Raw genomic sequence first — 14,720 nt, forward strand, 5'->3', positions numbered from 1 at the left:
CCTTTCTGTAAACTGAAATGGAAGCTATTTCCATTAACAAAATATGAACTTATTCATCTATTTGTAATAAAAAAGCAGAGTCATTTTAATATGTTTTAAGGGAATAATTGAGTCAATGGTTCTGTAATAAGAGCTCTGCCCTGGGTTCTTCAGAGGGTGTTCTCTCTGGCACACATATCTGCATTTCTGTTGTGAAGCGCCTTGTATGACTTGCCTACACACTACTTACCGAGGGTGCTGTAACTGCTGTGTAGGCTGATGCAAAATGTTCCTTCACCCACAGATTCCTGCCTGCCTCAGCCTTAAAAAATGCCACTGAGAAACCTGAGCAAGAAACCGTGCTTATTAGAGAACCTTCTGTCTTAGCAGTGCACTCCAGCATGCGCCTTTCTCACCTGCAGGCAGCCAGGGCAGCTCTGGGCCAGAAACARGTATCTCAGAGCAAAGCATGCTTCTCTAATGGAGGTCAGTCTTATTAGTAAGTCCCCTCTGCTAAATCAGGAGGGGAGAGGGATATCTATATGGGCATGAAGATGCTTCCACTGCAATCACGACAAATGCTTTCTTCAGCAAGAACATGCTGAATAAAACCAAGTGTCACAAGGTGAATCAGAAACCCTGCAGGGAGGTAGTGATTATCACACTTACCATTTCCTTGAGMACTTCTCCTGGAGAGCACTATCAAAGTCATTTTTAGGTTATCCTGGTGTGTGCTGGACTTGAAGTAATCAGCTAGCAGTTAACTGTAGTTGACTGAGGTATGGTTGAGAACTTCAAGGATCTGGYATCCATCTGTGCCCTAACTTGGGCTAGGAAACAACACACAAGTATTTGATACCCTCAAACACAAGCTAGCTTCTTTGGAACCTAAATAGATATGCGCAGCCAGAGAGGCCAACCTGGGAGCTGAAAAGGYTGCTGTACAATCCAGCCTCTGCTGCAGAATTAGTCTGAAAACATCCTAGGTATTTGTCTGACATTCAGAGGAAAAGCATGATGAAATCCCACTATACGCTGTATGTCAGCATGCTTTTGTCACTGAGTATATAAGATCCCCATCCCACAAGGACAGAAGATGCAAGTAGTGGAGGAGAGTCTAAAGATCARTCATCAAACACAGGTAAAGTGGGACCCAAGGATTTCTATTAAGTCATCTAAATCAGAGGCCAAAGAGAAAAGAAGGATTTTGAAAAAATGTGACTGTAGAGGAATAGTCCTTCCTGTGGTTCAGTCTTGCCTCTTATTTTCATTTATTTGTGATTTTCTCGCCTGTCTAAAGCAGCAGAGTCTACTGCATGCTATTGGAATCAAAACCTAATCTTGAAACAAACAAATAAATAGATCATGAAATACTCTCCAGCAGAAACTGCTTAATTTTCATAGTAACATAATGCAGTGCAGTGATACYAGGGAGACGATCTGTCACTGTCATGAAAGTGAGCACCAGTCTTTAGCAAAATTTATCATAACTGCAGTATTTGGGATGCAAATGCATTCCTTTCCCTTGCAGAGGCTGAGTTACAGCCCAATTAATCCACCGCCTCCTGGAGGCAGCTCCTGCACAGACATACAGCACCGTCTCATGCCACTGGCTGCAGTTTTTTTCCAGCAGCAGCTTCTCATACTTGCCTTGTTTGTCTACGGATTACGTTATGATAGTGTCAAGCTTGATCATTTCCAAGTCTTATTCATAAAGTATTTGTTATGTTTAAGCAGAAATATGGTGCAGATCACTACTGTATGTACCCAGCTCTCTTAAAGGACTAATTTCCCCAAGTTTAAAACAGGTATGAGGTGGCAGAAAACTCTCAGCAGACAATGTGTGTAATAAGGGGAGCAGTTTAAGGATGTTTTACTAGAGAATCAAACCATCACAAGCTTGCTGTGGAGAGGGAAGATCAGGCTTGCTTTAACCAGCCAGATTTACAGCGGTTGGGAGATGAGCCCAATTAGAAAGACTGGGCACTCTCAGTGGCAAGTCAGCCTCGCCTCCCACAGGGCCGCGTCAGAGGAAGGGTGAACCACGTCCCCAGGGCTCCCCAGAGCTGTGAGGGACCATGGGCAGCTCCCCAGAGCTGGCAGCAAGCCCTGCTGCTGTGGCCSGTGGGGTCTGTTCCCAGAGCATGTGTCTTACACTACACCACCTATGTTGCCAGAGCTGCTGTGCATCTTGTGGGACTTGGCAGGGACCAGTTCTTGGCTCCTTGGCGGTGCCTGGGGATGAGCAAATCCCCGTGAAAGCCCATACAGAGGTGGCTCAGGATGGGAAGTGACCTACYGGACTATAGGAGATGCCTATGGTGGAGAGCATGAAAGTGAAAAGGGGAGACAAGGCAGCTGGAGAAGGCTGTGGGAACAGCACAGGTCACCGAACAAAGAGCAGAGGGCCCAGGACCAGTGACTCAGGCATGACATCCTGCTTTGCAGTGCTTGTCACTGCCATATGTGCCCCAGTGCGTGCAGCTGGCCGCCTGTGCAGGAACCATAGTCAGCAGCGAGCCTGTCGGTCAGCGAACAACCCTCCAAAATGTGGCAGCCGTGGAGAAAATCCCCCTAATGAAGTGCTTCCCTGCAGTAATTGGATTTCCAGCGTAGACAAAGTCATTATGCTGATTGTCCTTATGCTTTTGAAGATGAGACAATGGTAGCGAGTGGCTGCTTTGGCTGATGGATCCATTTAAATATCCCTGTGGCTGAGAGCCAAGCAGRGGCATTTCCCTATACAGGAACGTAGGGGCATGCATATGAGGCAGCCACGGGACTCCGAATGCTCACAGCTCTGCTCCAGAAAATGGGCTGAGGGACAGGCTGTACAGCTATTTGCGCGGCAGTGAGACCTTAGCTGGGTCTGCTGGTGTCATCAGCTCGGGCAGACACCAGAGGACTTTCTAAGAGCGCACATCTCAGCTGCAGTGGCATTCCTGGCCATGGCCTACCCCCTGCAAGCTGAGCAACAGGCAATTCCCAGTCTGTGGCTGGGGAGCTGCGTGGCAAAGGACAGGCAACATCAAGCTTCTGGAGTGCAAAGGTGCCCAGAACGAGGAAATACTGACTCTGGAGGCTCATTCTTCAGCTGCAGCCTCAACCCTGGAGCGCAACCAGACATGACTCCTGCATTGATACTGCCCACTGACAGTAAGGGAAGGCTTTCTCTATTTTCTATTTCTATTTCTATTTCTAATTTTTATTTTTATGCGTACCCCAGCAGCAGTACTGAGATGCCACAGGCATGTCTAGGTATAACCTGGCATGTAGTAGGGGCCAGTCCTTCCGAGTAAGTCTGCAGTCTCCAGAGACAAGTGATGGAGAAGAAGCAGGGGAAGGTTATGTAYTGAAGATGTGTGTCAGGATCAGACCCTAGTCCCTCTCTGAGATCTCCATGGAGCTTGCTGGCTTTGGAGAAGTGGGCTGACCTGGTGCCATCAAGAGAAAGCAGATGAAGACAATTTCGTTATACTTCAGGAATAGCCACAATTCAAACTGGGGACTTGAGCAGGGCTTTCTCATCRTGGTTCGATGAACAGCGCATCTCTTCCTGTGTCATCTGCTCCCGCTTCTGTTTTTAAGGTTCTTTAGTCACATAYGAAAATGTCACGCTATAAAAAAATTCATAGAACGAAAAAAAAAAGCTGAAATGAAAAGAAAAATACAATTGCAATCATAAGATTATTTCAGGTTGGCTATGACCAAAATCCTTTCAGTAGGTCTCAGAAGAACCAGATATCACACCAGTATTGCTGTGAGGCCCAGGATTTAAAACTGGAAACAGAAGATAGCATGTTTTTTGACTCCAAGGTGCCCAGTTAGACTGGGGAGAGATGAAATAAAGTAAATCTAAATTGCTGATTTGAATCACCATTTAAATCAAGAAGTGACTGCCTTGGTTTAAGCAACTGAGAGATCTTGGTTTGCATTTATACTTCGTTTCTTGCCAGAAAGAGTTATTATGATCAGTGATACAACTGATGAGACAGTGATSAGGAAACACACAAAGCCTCTCTTCCATGGGTACTTCCTTTTGCTGGCAGGAAGAGTGTGTTCAGCTAGAACATACCTACAGAGGCGTTGCTCTACTTCCACATGCATTTACTCTGCATTTGCACAGTAAGGGATGAAACTTGTGCAGTCACACTGTCTTTCCATATGGGTGTGTTTGTCTTCCCAAATCCCATCCTTTGTCCAGCTGTCAGAGCACTGAGGTCTCGAAGCTATTGTGTTCCTCCAAGAGTCATGAAAGTATGAAGCTGGACAGAAGAGGTGAAGTGAAGGCTAGTGAAGGAAAAGCTGCTACAAGAGTTCAACCCTAACAAGGTGTGAGAGCATCCACAAAATCCCAAACAGGCTTCCTTGGTTTGAAACAGCACGTCCCAGTCTTGCCATGGCAGGACATCTCTTCCCTCTGCATTTCCCGTGGCTGCTGCTGCGTTTCTTGAAGGTAGTAGTAAAGCTGACATGGCTTCTTCTTTGCTTCCCTGTTTCCACTCCCCACACCCTTCCAAGCAGAGCTAGGTAGGGGCATGGATAAGCAATCCTGCACCCAGCTGTAAGGAAAATTCCTTACAGCCTTTGGCTAACCCAGATTTCTGCCTCACTAAAACCCTCCAGATATTCCTCCGATGGGACGTGCCTTGCCTGCAGGACCTATATATAGGAGGCCATGACATGCTGGTGACAGTACAGGAGCTGTACCCTGAGGGCAGAGAGGCCCTACAGGCTGTGGGCAGATGGCCAGGACCGACACAACCATTAGACTGCTCAGCACCGTGCGGCAGGGTGCAGCAGAGAGCCSGGAAAGTGGAAATGGCCAAACCCCATCCCCTCCCCACTGCTCCAGGACTTGGAGGACGCAGGCAATCTGTGTTCCCGCTTTCCCCTGGATTTCCTTATGTTGGCTGGCATAGCTGCTCCAAGGGTAGAAACACAGCTGGAGCGATCTCTGTTGAGAAAAGGGACATGGGAAGGGGTTTAGGGGAAAAGCCCCCAAAATCAYGATTGTCTGAGGGAAAGGCATCAAAATTAAAAAGTGAGTGGGAAATGGTTGCTGTTACTTGTAACACAGAGCCAAGAGCCAGGCAAGAGGCCTCAGAGAAGCCAAAGGGAGCTCACTGACACTCATGTGGAGTCATTAAAGGGCTGCAGGATGCCACTGAGGCCAAATATATAAATGAGTCCAAGAACGGATTAGAAAGACAGGCTCCTTGGTGGCTGCTGACCACAATGGTCCACAAGCCGCTGCCAGCTCTGCAGGTCCCTGCATTGCCAAGGCACTGCCAGGGAAGGATCAGAGCTGCCTTCTTTCTTAGCTTCTTTGCCCAGAGCCCAGACTGCTGGCCATGGTCAGAGACAAGACACTGAGAAAAACAGGTCTGTGCTCTGGCCCCTRCAGCCATCCTTATGTCTGGCAAGTTGTGCTGACCCCATCTTTTCCTTGTGAAGCCCTTATGTCCCAGCTCCTTCCACTCCCGGGGCTTTTCCCAGTTCCCAGGAAGATGGTGGGGAACTCAGCGCTGGGATGGCTAAATTCCCATCCTGGCTCAGCAGGAGGGCCTTGGCTCACCACCCTGTCTCACTTGTCTTCTCCCTGGTCTGCCAGGGATCCCCTTCATGCCTGTGGCCCRAGGCCAGCAGGCAGCAGAAATCCCCCCACATGGCCAGCTGGCAGCCAGCAGGAGCTTCATAAACCTTGTGGCGCCTGAGGAGACAGACAACTCGTTTCACCTCCATCCTAAGTACTCTGAAGGACTGTGCTCTTGTGGTACTGGTACAGAGCCAGGTCTCTCTCCTGTTAAARCAGCATCAGAGCTCATGCAAAGGGAAGCAAGTTCTAGGCAGGACTTGGGGTTGCTAAAGCTCGTGCTGGTTCATCTTTTCCACTGGACAAGAGCAACCTGGAGACATGGGGCTGCATCCCTCTTACTGGGGCTGCAGGAGCCTGCCTGGGGATGCTCAGTGCCCCAGCACGGCGGGGAATGGCTACTGCCACATGTTGGCTCTCCTGTGCCATAGCTGGGCGCTGTGCTCAGCCCCCGTCASCTCCATCCATCTCGTGTGCCATTGCAGCGAGAGTGGGCAGACAGGCTTGCCTACTCTCCCTCCCAGGACAGATGCCTACTTGCCACAAGGCAGATGGGATTAGGAACTTAGATTGAATTCCAGATGCCAAGAAGGACAATACAGCGATGCCAGAAGAAATCTGGGCTTTCAGCCACTGCTAGAGCAATAATATACCTTGGTCACAGTGTGAGGTATGCCCTAGGAAGAGTGCAGCACCTCACCAGCACACTATACACAAGAAGGTCCTTTGTGCAATGAACAGCAAGTCTGGGGAATTCCTTGCCAAAGGACATTGGGAAAGGCAAAAGGTGGCATGGGTGAGAGGGGGGACAAGCTGATTTCTTGGAAGAGAGATCTCTTGAGACTTTGTAAACAGGCAAACCACATCCAGCTGACAAAACACGTAAGAGGCTGGGAGAACACCTGGGCAATGTATCACACATATTGTCCTGTTCAGACAGTATCCTCCCAAGAGCATGGTCGGAGACATGGGCAACACGCTATATGGACAGTGTGTTGAACTGTATAGCTGATTCTCCAATCTTATCACCCTCCTTAATGGTGTTTGGCAACAGAGACCTTCCAAATGATGCTCGTAGGAAAGAACTACAGGAAAAGTCAGAAGAAACTAGAAACTTAATACATATGTGATGAGACAATGCAGAGGCAGCATGATCCCACTGTGCCGTTCCCAGGGGGAAGAGGTACGTGTTAGAGACTTTTTTGATCTAAGAAAAGCAATGCATAATGATATCCAACAGTTAGTAGCTCAAGTCTGAAAAATTCAAGCTGGAAAGAAGATGCACATTTTTAATGGAAGGTAATGAATCACTGCAATAGATTCCCAGGGGATGGGGTAAATTCTCCATCACACAGAGTCTCGCAGTCTCATCTGGCTCGAAAGGCAACGCTCTTCAGTCACAGTGCTGGGCTCAGCGCAGAACTACTGGCTTGTTTTCGGTCCATGTTAGGCAGAGCAGGCAAGATGCACAGCATGGCGCCTCTGCCTTTAAATCTAGGATATGTGTTTTCCAATAGGCAATTACAGAACTGTTTTAGTACTGCTGGCCCTACGTCTCAAGGCAGAGAGCTACAAAGCCACCGTTTTTTTCACGTTCTATTTGCATGGCTGTTCCCCTAAGGCTTTTCCCTGGCTTCTCACAAAAGAGAACCAACATCGGCATATTACTTCACACTTTGAGACCTAYGGATCTGAAACTAATAGGTTATGTATATCTGGCTTCGGTTAGTTCACCACTGAGACACATCTCTATTTGTTTAGTGACCCCAGATGCAAAATCATCACRTATCAGTATAGTAGAGCACGGGCCCAGGGTATATACTTCCAATGCTGTCATTTAATTTATTCACAACAATCAGGTTAATAAATAAATACATGCCAAGCCCCATCAGCCATTACACCCATGAATATTTCTCCATTCCTGCATGTGGATGTCTGACAGTTTGTTTACATGATTGCAGGGATGACAAACTCAAATTATTTGGCTTAGCATCAAGAGCAGCCTCTATTTTTGCAGCCTGCAGTGGCAGCTCCCAATGAATTTTAATAAGTTGTTAACAATGCGTGCATTTTTTGTTCCTGTCAATGGAAGCGTGCAAAAGGACAGGGTGGCATATACTTATTGCAGGATACAAAAGGATTAATAGTGTTTCCCATACATCGTGCGTGGCTGAGCTATGTAACAAGATGGTTTGCCCCCGTTCAGTTGTGCAGGCTGCAGAGGTACATGCCAGCAGATCAGCGTGTTCCCCAGCCCGGCGTGCGGCAGGGGGCCAGCGGGAGCTGTGCTCTTGCCTTYGAGCTTGTCCTCGTTGCTGTGCCACAAGGTGAATGGGATTGCTCGCTTCAAAAGGAAAGGGGTCTTGTTCCCTTCTCTCCTGCAGCCAGGAAGCACAGCCTTCTCCTGGGAAGTTCCTCTCCATCTTTGCCTCRTGTTTTCTACAGGAACTGGTGCTCAGTCTGCAACACTGGGAGTTTACTAGGAATTCAGCATCTTGGGGTGAGTTTCCAATAGCTCGTGGCCCACAGTGTCTCACTGAAGCCTTGGGAAGCAGCTTCCTATATCCAGARCTTGCTTTGCTCCAGCATCACATGTGCTGGAGGGTTTGTGGCCACCGGGAGTCTGTGCAGAGCTGCATGGAGCTCCTCCAGAAGCTCCTCCAGGCCTGGACCACTGTCAGTTTTGTGCTGGTACCAAATGAGGGAGTGGACACAAGGAAACCAGAGACGTGAGGAATAATGTCCCTGCCCTCTGGATGGAGATGAAGTCTCCCTTTCTCCAGCAGATGCCCACAGCCTCATCTCTGCAGGCAGCAAGGGCTCTGGTCCCTACCTATTCATAAAGATCTCTTTAACCTTCTGGAGATGAAGCTTGTGGGCCACATTCTGCCRCCTCTGCTCTTCCTAAGTCATGTCTTGCTCCCAAGTAAACCCCTGGGGGACACAGGGCTCCTCCAGGCAATGCGGAGTAGCTGAGCATGGCTCTGAGCACCTCAGCATGGCCAGGCCCTGAAGTGATGCAGGATGGCAGCCAAGTCCAGCAAAAAAACAGCAAAGAATGACTACGTGTGCAGATGACCGTGTACAGATGGGCTGCTTGGTCCCCTGCCTTTGCAGGTTTCTCTTCAGAGAGGGAAAGCAAAGCTGTCTGGAGGGGATGTGTCCAACCCATGCAGTCTTCACCGCTTCTGCCTGCAGGGCCACTACCCTGGGGCTGCAGCCCGAGGAGAGATGGAGAACAAGGAGATAAACAAAACTCCCTCTTCACCCTGCCAGAAAAGGCTGTGAGCAACGTTGTCACTGCGGCAGGCTTGCCAAGGCGAGGCAGACCGTGGACTCCTGATTTCCAGCCTTGTGCGCGTTGCTTTGGAGCGGGCAGCCGGCTGACCTGGGGCTGGAGGAGGCAGCTGCGCATTGCTCATGTTTGATGTTGCTTATGGAAAATGGGCACATGGAGCAGAAGGAAAAGCAGCACTTTTGCTTCAAAGTCTGAAYAGGTAAAATTCAGGGCTGTCTGGGCCAGCTGACAGGTTCTTATCAGTAAAGATGATATGAGTCTTTTTCCCAAAGAAATCAAGAAGTATTTCTACCCCAGGAACCTGCCTCGCCTGCAGGAGGGAGGCTGCGTCCAGGAGACCAGTTCTCACCGCAGTCGCAGTGCAGAGAAAACACTGGTGGTGCAAGGAGCAACCTGCAGGTYGTGGGATACTGTAGGGCCTGTCTGAGGCTAGCACAGCTTTGGGTGGCTTCTGAGCATGGGGTGGAAACTGCACGGAAATTCATCTAAATGTTTTTAATTTTAAATCTAAAGAAAAGCTAATATGCCTGACTTTCCAAAATCCCACTTTTAACTCAGCTGCAACTAAAGACATATTAACAACCTGCCTCGCAGTCCTGATTTCTTTTCAGCTTGATCTTGTATGAAGTTGTAATCAAGTGCGGTGCAGCTGACTAGGTTTAAGTGACCTCCCAGGGGGGCACTACCTTTCAGATGTTAATAACGATTTGCAGAAAGAACTGTTACCTCAATCACTAGCACTGCAGTTAATGGGGAAAGGCAGAGTGTGTGTATGTGTTACAAAGACCTGCTAATGGGAGTTTGGTTTGTTCATCCCATCTGATGTGCAAGGATGGCAGAATTTGCCTAATGGACTGTCCCACCTGGATCAGACAGCAACGACTAAAACCTGGTGGGCAGGATTTCAACCATAAAGGAGTCAAAAGATCCTGCAATTTTATTTCAACATGCTACAGGGCAAGATTTTACAGTGTAAATATTGCAGCTCTGCACCAAAGAGCCAAGGGAGCACAAGCAGCCTGAGGCTGCAGTGCACACACGCGCTCCCGCTGCCGGCAGCTCCATCAGCCGCAGGCACTGCCTCTCTCGGCACCAGAGCAAGGATGGCAGCTCTTTGTCAGTCTGTCCAAAAAAGTAACAGCACACATGGAAAGAACAACGCCAAGGCTGCCAAGTGCAAGCTGCAGAGGTGAGGCAACACCAGGGTGAAGGGTGCCGAGGCGGAGGAAAGCAGCTGAGAGCGCAGCTGAGACCTGCAATGTGCGTGTTTGGTTGGAGCCCAACAACCACCCGCAGCCCCAGACTGGAGAATACAGTTTTTGCGGTGGCCCTGCAGCCCTGGAATGAAGTGTGCTTAGTTGAAGCTGCTCCTTGGGGACGCAGTCTCTGGAGAACTGAACAGGCAACCTCCAGAGCAAAAAAATCGCTGAGCTGAGCTGAGCTGAGCTGAGTTGTTCAAGGGCTCTAACACCCTGGACAAACATCAGTGACTTTTCCCCATGGATCGCAAAGGGCACCTCCCTGGCCCAAATCCCATCAGCTCTAACACTGCCCACACTCCTGTCACTGCTTGCCCCAAGTTAGGAGCTTCTAAGATAAACTTTTACAGCCAATTTATTATTTTGAGCAATGCAGTATCGTCTGTCTTAGCCTCAGTCCTTAGAAACTCTTTATGCCCACTGCAAAGAGTGCTAAGCACCATCCTCGCAAGAAAAGCATCAGCTTGGACACAGCTAGGCTGCAGGGACCAARGCCATGGCCATAGGAGGCTGCCGGAGGCGGGGGAAGAGAAGGGTTAGTGTGGCACAAAATTCTTGGCTCTGTGCTGGCTTACAGCCCCGCAAGAGAAAATGCAGGAGAACAGGAAGAAGCAGCTAAAACGGGATTTGCATGTTCTTCTATTTTTGCAGTGCTTTAGTCAGAGCAACACGTATTCCCTGGATATTTTTATCTGTTACAGTTTGGAAGCGTATCTTTTGGGTATCTGGCTGGCTTATATAACCACCTCACTCCCACGGCAGAGCAGAGCGGGGTGGAGGGGAAGTGCGACCATCAGGGGACAGGCTCTGCCTGGCCGTAGCAGGGGACAGCATCTCTCCATCCCGTCCGTGGCAGGGTCCTGCCTCGCTTATGTCCTCCTGGCGAGAACGGGCCCGTAAGGGCCTCCACTTACCAACGTGCTAATGTCCCTGCCAGTCCCTGCAGCAGCGCTGCACACCCTCGCTGTCCCGTGCGTTAGAGGAAGGAAGCACCTTTCGCTGTTCGGCAGAGAGGGATGAGCTCTCTGTCCCCGTCCCGAGCCCTCGCCCGCTGCACGGAGCTGGGATGGACCAGGAAGGAGAGGCAACGCTGCAAGGACCCCCTCTGAGCCCGCAGTCCGGTGGGGAGGCCCTGWGCGTCTGTCAGGGGAGGCTCCATTCTGCTCTGCTGCTCCTTACGGCGATGGGAGTGGTGACAGGGGCCGGGGGCTGGAAACAGGCAGCGCGAGAGCCTGGAAAGGCTCTGCCCTGCATCGCAGGGGCCTCGAAGGGCGTTTGCTGGCGAGGCTGGCAGGAGCCAGGCCAGCTGCTTCAAAAACTTTGGAAACCAAAATCATCTCCCTCTGCAGCAACCACTCTGGAGAGGAGCTGGATAGCTGTGACTCGCTGTCTCTCCCTGGAAGGATGGATTGGGGAAAGGCTTTTAGTCTCRTTTGTGCAACATGGGATGAGGAGCCAACGTCCAAATGGCTCCCCTGCAGGACTAACACATTTATCAGCCCATACCCCTGCAATGCAGGTCCCACCCGTGTGGTGGGTTCTTTACTGAACTGTAAATATTCCCCATTGTTTTGATGCCCAAGACATGCTTCGTGAGCGCAAAACCTGCTTGTGGTTCTACCTGCACAATTCTTTAACTCAGATGTTCAGGTTAATTCAGACTCCTGAAGATTTCTGCTTTGTGTTGCCTAAACACAAACCTCAAGCATCAATGAAAACAACAGTCAGACGTGGCTTGTGTGCCCCAAACCCTGTCTTTCTTTCCTACCATGTTAGGTGATCGAAGAAAAGRGCTTAATGCTCCCTGAGATCTTCACTTTACTTCTAAAATCCTCAGATATGTTTCCCAGACTCTGAAGTGCCACCTGTGGCTCTGCTTGGCTCTGGTACGACCACACTGCTCTTTCAGAGTGCCTTTGGAGAAGGTACCTACTCCTCGATACCTTTAATTGCCCGTTGTACTTGTAAAGATATATTAGGGCAGGCAAACAGCCAAAGTGCCTCCCATTACCAAAATCCAGCCTGCACGGCTGCCTCCCGTTAGCGGTGGGACTGTGGATGAAAAAAGAGAGAGATGGTGCAGGGCTTGGGAAGAGACATCGGCTTTGTAGGGGCGCAGAGATGTGGAGGGAAGGGATGTGTAGGAACCGATACCGGCAGCATGGGGGGCAGCCTCTGTCATTTCTCTCCATCTATGGGTTAAAGCTTCCTACAGCAGCTTGAATTTTTTCAATGAAAAGTCATTTCTCCTATAAATACAACTTGCCAGTACTTGAGAACTGTTTTATGGAAGAYCTTTCTCACTTCTAAGGTCGTCATCTTTCTAAAAGGCAAATGTCTCGTTTATTCCCTATTCACATAAAGACTTTTTTTTAGCATTTTATTGTTTCCTGCTATTGTTCTGTGAGTCAGAGCACCTTGTACAAACACTGTAAGGTTGTTTCATACTACAGCTGGTTATTTATGTGAGGGTAGATAATTACAGCCATTAAGTGGAAATTAATGAATTGTATGCACTCCTCAAGCAGTTTTCTTGTTGCACAAAGGCAAAACCCACAGCTGCAGAGAGCACCAAGACAGAATATCTTCATCAGTGCTACTCAGGCCTGAAGAACCACTCTAAAAATTGAATGTAATAGCATATTTTGAAAGTCAACATAAGGGTGTTTGGAGCCATTTGATAAGGAGATTGGCTTCCCACTGAGCCTTGGGACAGCTTGGGAGATATTTCCACAATGTGGACTGAATTAGGACGCAGTGTTAAACCCACAACTTGAAAAGTGTCCCTAGCCCTTCCAAGGAAAGAGCATCAATCCCCCTCCATGAAGCAAGCCTCCTGCTGCTCTGCAGCGTGGTGGTGACCAACCCACGCGTCTCACCACCCYGCTCCCAGCTGGGCAGGAGCCACATGGAAAAAACGGTGCAGCCCTCTACCCAGGGCTGGTTTGCCAAGGTGCTGCGATCGCCTAGTCCSCAGCTTGCGGACCGGGGCGGGTGCCTTTGCAGGGCAGTTGCAATAGGCCACTGAGATGCGATTGCTGTTTTCAAGGGGCTCTCGGCTTCTCTCAGGCAAGCTGGGCTGCCTCCATGATGTGTGCGCTGGGAGGAGGATCAGCTCCCTCCGTAAACAGRGAAGGACAGCAGGATGCATTTGAAATTGCAGATATGTAATATTCATTGATCTGACTCTTAAGATCACTCTTGAGGGAATGCTCTGAGTTTTAGGGCTGTTTGGATGTGTCTATGGTAGCTCCTGTCTTTGRTAAATCCTGCCATGAGATGTAAAAGACCTTTCCAGCTTTTGCTCTGTTACAAACTGCCTCGATAGCCGATGAGCCTCCCCTCCACTTACAGAATTTTTTTCTACAGCTGGGCAGTATTAGCAGTGTGGAGACATCTGCCATTAATGATTCATTCCTTCCCCTCCTCTCTCTGCTGATATTTTCCTCCCAGACCTAATACTATGCCTCTTCCCTGTTAATGTTCCTAATGTTCTGTGCTTGGGATGCTTCACACATACCCTGCCAGAGGGAGGTTAAACTGGCTCCACATGGAGAAATCAAAGGATAAAAGGTTGGACCGACACCTTTTACCGCCTAAGCAACACATACGAGATGAGTTCCCCGGTGCCTGAAAGTGTGACTCCACCACGGATTAGGCAGATTGTTAATGAGTGTGGAAGATGGTCAAGCTGGTAACACTGTGCATGATCCTGTGGTCCTCAGAAGTCTGGATAGCTCATCGTGACTTGGGGGTGGGAGATAAAATGGAAGAGATTCGTGCCCATGCCTTTCTCTGCCRTTCAGCTGCTCCGGGCTGCTTTATGTGCAACTCGCATAGGCAGCTGAGGTAGAGGGAGTAGGAGATTTCCAGGGAGGAGCCACCACGGTTTCCTCCCMGTTTGCGTGAGACACCCTGCAGTGGGAGATGTGCCGGTGTGTGTGCCCATCACAGGTGGTAAATCCATTGCCTTGTTTGTGTTCAGTGGGAGCTACGCGGCAGCCTGGCTGCTTGTTCTCCCTGGGCCCCAGGTGACAGCAAGCAGGTAGCATGGGGAAGTCTTCCTGGACCTGCCAACTGCCCTGCGTGCTTCTCCTCCACAGGGCCCAGTTTTCCTGTCATCCCGCTGCCCAGGGTCAGCTCCACTGTATGTCCCTGGAGGAGATGCAACAAACATTTCAAGGGCCTCAAAACCAGTCTRGCACCAGAGAGGAGCACCAGACAGGCATCACCAGTGGGACGGTCCAGGGGGGCTGAACGTTTCCAAGCTGGCTTGGGACTTGCACAGACCTCTTATGTCAGTACCACTTAGAAATACTTAAATCTCCCTCGATCAGCTTTGAAAATTGCAGCCAAGACTCCCCGGTGTGCCCATTACCCCATACTGGTGTGAAGGTTTAGAGAACCAGCTGGTAAATATCTCTAAATAGAGAGCTTTGAAAGCACATTTCCAACTGGAAATGGCAGAGCTGTGAAGATGGTTTCACTCCTCTTGGATGGTACTGAATTTTCCTCTGCTAYATGGGAGCAGAGAAGACAATGAAGATCTCAGACACTATGACCCTATTCTCCAACTGCCTTTGCCTTT

This window comes from Rhea americana, unplaced genomic scaffold (assembly GCF_003343005.1).
Source record: "Rhea americana isolate MKP2758 unplaced genomic scaffold, rheAme1 scaffold_42, whole genome shotgun sequence".
NCBI lineage: Eukaryota > Metazoa > Chordata > Aves > Rheiformes > Rheidae > Rhea > Rhea americana.